The sequence below is a fragment of the Gymnodraco acuticeps genome, unplaced genomic scaffold, assembly GCF_902827175.1.
Source record: "Gymnodraco acuticeps unplaced genomic scaffold, fGymAcu1.1, whole genome shotgun sequence".
Taxonomy (NCBI): domain Eukaryota; kingdom Metazoa; phylum Chordata; class Actinopteri; order Perciformes; family Bathydraconidae; genus Gymnodraco; species Gymnodraco acuticeps.
The window spans coordinates 78,200-84,199 of NW_022990093.1; positions in this window are offsets into that span (position 1 = coordinate 78,200).

The following is a 6,000-nucleotide window of genomic DNA, read 5'->3' on the forward strand; positions in this document are numbered from 1 at the left end:
ATCATTAGCTTGTACATCAGCTCTGTTCCTGTGGCAGCTCATGGTATCACAACCACTGAGACGGAGACTGCAGTGTGGATGAATTCAAATGAAATGTAGATGTTAAACAGAAGTATACAAAGATAAGTAAACAAGTAAGTCAATACATAAATTAATTCATGAATACAGATATGAATAAAATAATAAATACATGTGGAAAAAAAACGTTTTAAGTATAAATAAATAAGATGTTTATTTAAAAGCATAGAAGGTCCAACAACCTCATTATCTTAGACACACAAATGAATAAATGAAAGTGAACACAAATGATGACATTAAACATATGTATTAGTGTATGTTTTATTCTCAACTTTTATTTATTTATTCATTCATTTATTACCGGTATTAATTATAAATTATTCCAGCATTTCTTGTTTTATACTTCTGTAATTTTTTTAATGTTAGTTTGCATATAAACATTATCAATGAGGAAGACACAAACACTCCTCTCCAGCTCAGGCCTGAGGCCTGTACTACGAAGCAGGATTTTCGCTTAGCCGGCTAACTTCAGGGAAAACTGAGGTTACCTACTGTAACCCCAGTTTCTCTGAGTAAATGGCGCAGCCCTCTAAGGCTATCGCTATTGGGTAATCCCCCTGCGCCCCCGCGCAGCACTGAAACACTTGTAGTCCACGCCCACCCGCAAGGTGGGCCCCACCCTCTGGCTTCCTTCCGGTATAAATAGGAAGGAGGCCCGGCAATCTGCTCCCATACAAAATAACTTTTCTTCAGCTATTCGTAGAGCCAGTGGGGCCCCAGCACTTAGAGGGCTGCGCCCATTTACTCATAGAAGCTGGGGTTACAGTAGGTAACCTCAGTTCTATTTTGTATATGGCTTCGCCCTCTAAGGCTATCGCTATTGGGTTAAGGGCGAAGCATGATGTAGTCTGCGCCCCACTGGGTCCGCCCCAGCACTAGAAGCACAGACACACCTGCTCAATAACACCCCCCTGCCTGTTGTGCCATGCGTAATGGCGCATTACCGTCCCTGGAACATAGCAAAACATGCCTGTCTTCCCGACGGGGTTGAAGGACTGGGAACAATACATAACGGCCGCTGTGAGAAAGTAGAGACGAAGGTCCCACCTTGTCCTGCGATCATAGAGGGGGAACAGCAGCTCTCTGCGTATCAGACAGGCAGGAGAGAGGCACACAGCTGGATCCCTGACGTCACTCACTCCGACAGGACACCCAGTACAGGGTGCGTCAGAGAGGAATGGGAGACATCCCTCAAATAAAAATGAATAAATGAACAGGGGGAAGACCAAGATGCAGCAGTGCAAATATCTTCCACTGACATTCCTCCGTGCAACGCCGTGGAGGAGGAAATTCCTCTGGGTGGAGTGCGCCTTGATATTCTCCGGGGGCTCCACCCCAGAGGAGACATATGCCTGTGACACAGCTTCACACAGCCAGTGTTGGACAGCCGTTGTGCCGACAGAGGTTGCCCGATCGAGCGCTCTCTATAATGCACAAAACAGGCGCTGAGAACGGCGCCAGGCCTGGTACCACTCCTAATGGCGGGGGAAAGCGCGGCCAGATCGGGTCAATCCTGCCCGTCTGAACCCGGGAAAACACTCCGGCCATGTCGTCCAGAGCCACCCTCTCCCGTCCTGGGGGAACGGGAGACCTCTGCAGGCTGCTGCTTTGCCGATGATCTCAGGCAGCCCCCAGCATAATGCACCCAACGGCGGCCAGCGCCGTGGCAACGGAGAAGGGGACCGCGTGCTCTGCCGCCACACCCGTACCTCGCTCCGACCCCGTCTCCGGGGTAGGAGTCGTCCGACTCCTGCCCCGCACTCGGCTCCAGAGACAGGCTGTCGTCCCTGTTCTGGACGGGCCAATCGTCCTCCTCAGCCACAGCAGCTAGAGCGTCCGCTCTTCGCTTCCTGTCGGCTGACGGGAGACGGGCACAATGCGAACAAGCGACCTGCTGGCTGAGAGCCGCGTCCGCGTGCTCTGGCCCCAGGCAGGATTCGCATATTGCGTGAAGGTCATAGCTCATGATATACCCCGTTTTACATGAGGGACAATCTGTCACGATCTGTCTTTATGGTGTTTTGTCTTGTCTATATCTGTTTTTGGTTTTTCTGTCTGCGTTGTGTCTTGTCTAGATCTGTCTTTGGTTTTCTGTCTGCGTTGTGTGTTTTGTCTTGTTTAGATCTGTCTGTGGTTCCCTGTCGTTAGTTTCCCTGGTGTGTCTGATTACCCGATTGTGTTCACCTGTGGCCCCTGTGTTTTCTCCTCCCCTCCTCACCTGTGTCTTGTTTGTGTGATTAATCTTGTGTGTATTTAAGTTCTGGTTTTTCTGTCTGTCTTTGTCGGTTCGTCTTGTGTAATGACTTGGTCTGCGGTGAGGGTTCTGTTCTGTCTCTGATTATTGTCTATCCTTGAAATAAAGGAGTTATTTTTGTCACGTAATCTGCATTTGGGTCCTGCTTCCTACACACACACCATAACTTTACGAACCGACCAACGATATGGGCCCAGCAGATTTGTTTGATAGCAGGAACTAGTGGATTATACCGTTTCTTTGTTTGACTACGCTCATCGATGGATAGGAGCGGTCAGGGTTCAGCAGCGAAATGCTGCTCTGGCAGATGCAGTCCACCTTACGCTGAGGGAATCAAGATTTGGGTCAAATCTTACCGGCCTGGCTTTTGGATTACCTCACGGTTTGTTTTCCCGATCCTGATAGACCCAGGTCTCCAGATTCCCTTTTTGATACCACACGCATCGGTGTGGTCCGTCTGGCGTCAGCCCCTGCTTCTCACCCAGTGTTTGCTACAGTCCAGGAGCCATTCGCTGGTACTCGTCTGGCCTTTGGAGGTCCACGGAGCCTCCAAACGGCTCCTAAGAGGAGTCGCAAGGCCAGGTAGCAGCAAGAGCCCAAAAGGCCATGGTTCCAGAACCAGTTCAGCCCCCAGCAGCCATGGTTACAGCCCCAGTACAGGCCCCAGGCAGCCATGGTTTCAGCTCCAGTTCTGGCCCCCAGGAGCCATGGTCCCGGCCCCAGCAGCCATGGTCCCGGCCCCAGCAGCCATGGTTCCAGACCCAGTCCCGGCCCCAGCTGCCATAGTCTATTCTCTAGTCCCTTCCCTAGTCCCTCCTCCGGTCACTTTCCTAGTCCCTTCTCTAGTCCCTTCTCCAGTCCCACCTCTAGTCACTTCTCTAGTCACTTCTCAAGTACCAACTCTAGTCCCATCTCAAGTCCCTTCTCTAGTCCCTACTCAATTCCTTTCTCAAGTCCCTCCTTTAGTCACCTCTCTAGTCCCCTCTCTAGTCCCTCCTCTAGTCCCTTCCCTAGTCCCTCCTCAGGTCACTTTCCTAGTCCCTTCTCTAGTCCCTTCTCTAGTCCCTTCTCTAGTCCCTACTCAATTCCTTTCTCAAGTCCCTCCTCTAGTCACTTCCCTAGTCCCTTCTCCAGTCCCCCCTTTAGTCACCTCTCTAGTCCCCTCTCTAGTCCCTCCTCTGGTCCCTTCTCGAGTCCCTTCTCTAGTCCCTTCTCTAGTCCCTTCTCTAGTCCCACCTCTAGTCTCACCTCTAGTTCCCTCTCCAGTTCCCTCTCAGGTCTCCTCTCGAGTCCCATCTCGAGTCCCCTTTCGAGATCCCTCTCAAGTCACCTCTCAAGTCAACTCTCAAGTCACCTCTCGAGGGTCCCTCTCAAGCCCTATCTCCAGTCACCTCTCGAGTCTCTTCTCGAGTCCCCTCTTAAGTCACCTCTCAAGTCCCCTCTCGAGTCCACCTCTCGAGTTCCATCTCTAGTCCCTTCTCAAGTCCCTCCTCTAGTCACTTCTCTAGTCCCCTCTCTGGTCCCGCCCGAATCCCCCTTTTGAACTCTGCCTGCCCCCGGAACGTCCGCCCGAGATCCCTTCCTGGTCCTCTGCTGTGCCCTCGGCGGTCAGCTCCAGTCCCGTCCTCCTGACCCCCTCCACCCACCCTGGTGGCCTAGTGATACAATCTGTCACGATCTGTCTTATGGTGTTTTGTCTTGTCTATATCTGTTTTTGGTTTTCTGTCTGCGTTGTGTCTTGTCTAGATCTGTCTTTGGTTTTCTGTCCTGCGTTGTGTTTTGTTCTTGTTTAGATCTGTCTGTGGTTCCCTGTCGTAGTTTTCCCTGGTGTTGTCTGATTACCCGATTGTGTTCACCTGTGGCCCCTGTGTTTTCTCCTCCCTCCTCACCTGTGTCTTGTTTGTGTGATTAGTCTTGTGTGTATTTAAGTTCTGGTTTTTTCTGTCTGTCTTTGTCGGTTCGTCTTGTGTAATGACTTGGTCAGCGGTGAGTGGTGTTCTGTTCTGTCTCTGATTATTGTCTAGCCTTGAAATAAAGGAGTTATTTTTGTCACTTAATCTGCATTTGGGTCCTGCTTCCTACACACACCGTAACACAATCATGGACACAGTTGTTGCTCATGACTAAATGTTTCCTGTGCTTCAGTACTGTGCTGGTTGCTGAAGAAAAAGAGGGGAGCAGATTGCCGGGCCCCCTTCCTATTTATACCGGAAGGAGGCCCGAGGGGTGGGCGTGGACTACAAGTGTTTCAGTGCTGTGCGGGGGCGCAGGGGGATTACCCAATAGCGATAGCCTTATGCTACGTTCACACCGGACGCGATGCGAATATTCGCTTAGCTCTAAACGCTCCTATCGCATCGCTCTAGTCGCTCGAGTTTCACCGCGGCTGCCAGCTGTGTTTACTCGCATCATTCAAACAAGACGCGCTGGCTCGGGAGCTACAACTACAACAAAATGAACATATTTTACCGTGATTAAATTGTAATACACGTTTCAAAATGATGCCGACGTAACAACATACTGATGCCGGGTTAGTAAAACCATGAATTAATGCTTGACAAGTCTGCAGACAAGACGGCAGGCGAAAAACCTTTTAAAATGCTTGTTTTCTGAATGGAGATTGGTCGACCAGGCTAAGTTAACGTTGTATATGCTCACTCCACACTCATAACAACGGCCTACAGACATAAATAAGCCAGCGACTGTATTCGCCATGACACAGACAGTCTGTGGTTTGTTCTTGTTTAAACTTGTTTCCGGTTTCTGAACAGATATGAGGAGCTGTGATCTCTGTGTGCTAACTGCTAACAGCTAATGGCTGATGTTTTCTGGTTTAACGTCGGTAACGGCAGGCTGAGATCCTCACCGCTGATTGGCTACCGCGAGAACGCGTCACGTGAATTTGATGCTCGAGTTGAAAAAAATTGAACTCTCGCGTTTGACGCGGCCCCCTTCAATCGCCTCAATCGCGTGATTCGCGCCGCGTCCACCGCTTCATGCGTGCCGTCGGAGAAAATTCGCGTCTGATCGTGTCTCTGCATTGACTTTACATGTAATCGCGCCGCCCCAAAATGTCGCATCGCGTCCGGTGTGAACGTAGCATTAGAGGGCGAAGCCATATACGAAATAGAACTCGGGTTTCCGGTCCTACGACGCTGGTTCTCTTTTTAGCGGGCTAGATCTCCATGGTAACTTATGCTGAGCGGCTAACCTGCCCCGGAGCAGGTTAGGTTGCAGGCTAAGAGCTCAACTCAGTGAAAACACTGCCTGCTGACCAATCAGAGCTCAGTGTGCGGAGTTTAAAGCGATCAAGTCATATTACAGGAGAAAGGAAATACAGAAAAGCTGCCGTTGCAGGAAAGACTGCCGGCAAAAATCACAGACTGTGTGAACGTGAACATTAATAGAATATCACCTCCCATCTTCAGAGCAATCTGACTATTATAACATTAGCGTTAAGAAAGCTTAATTAAATATCTGCCACAACATAATTAACCGGATCAAAGTAACAGTACAGTTTGCGGCATATCACATCATAATGTATCATATATTTCCTTATCTGAGTCAGCTGAGCCGTATGTGGCCGTGCAACACTCAGTGTCACATACTGTATGCAGAAGTATTATTTTAAGCAACACATTAAGTTGAGGAAACACTCGAGTCAAATG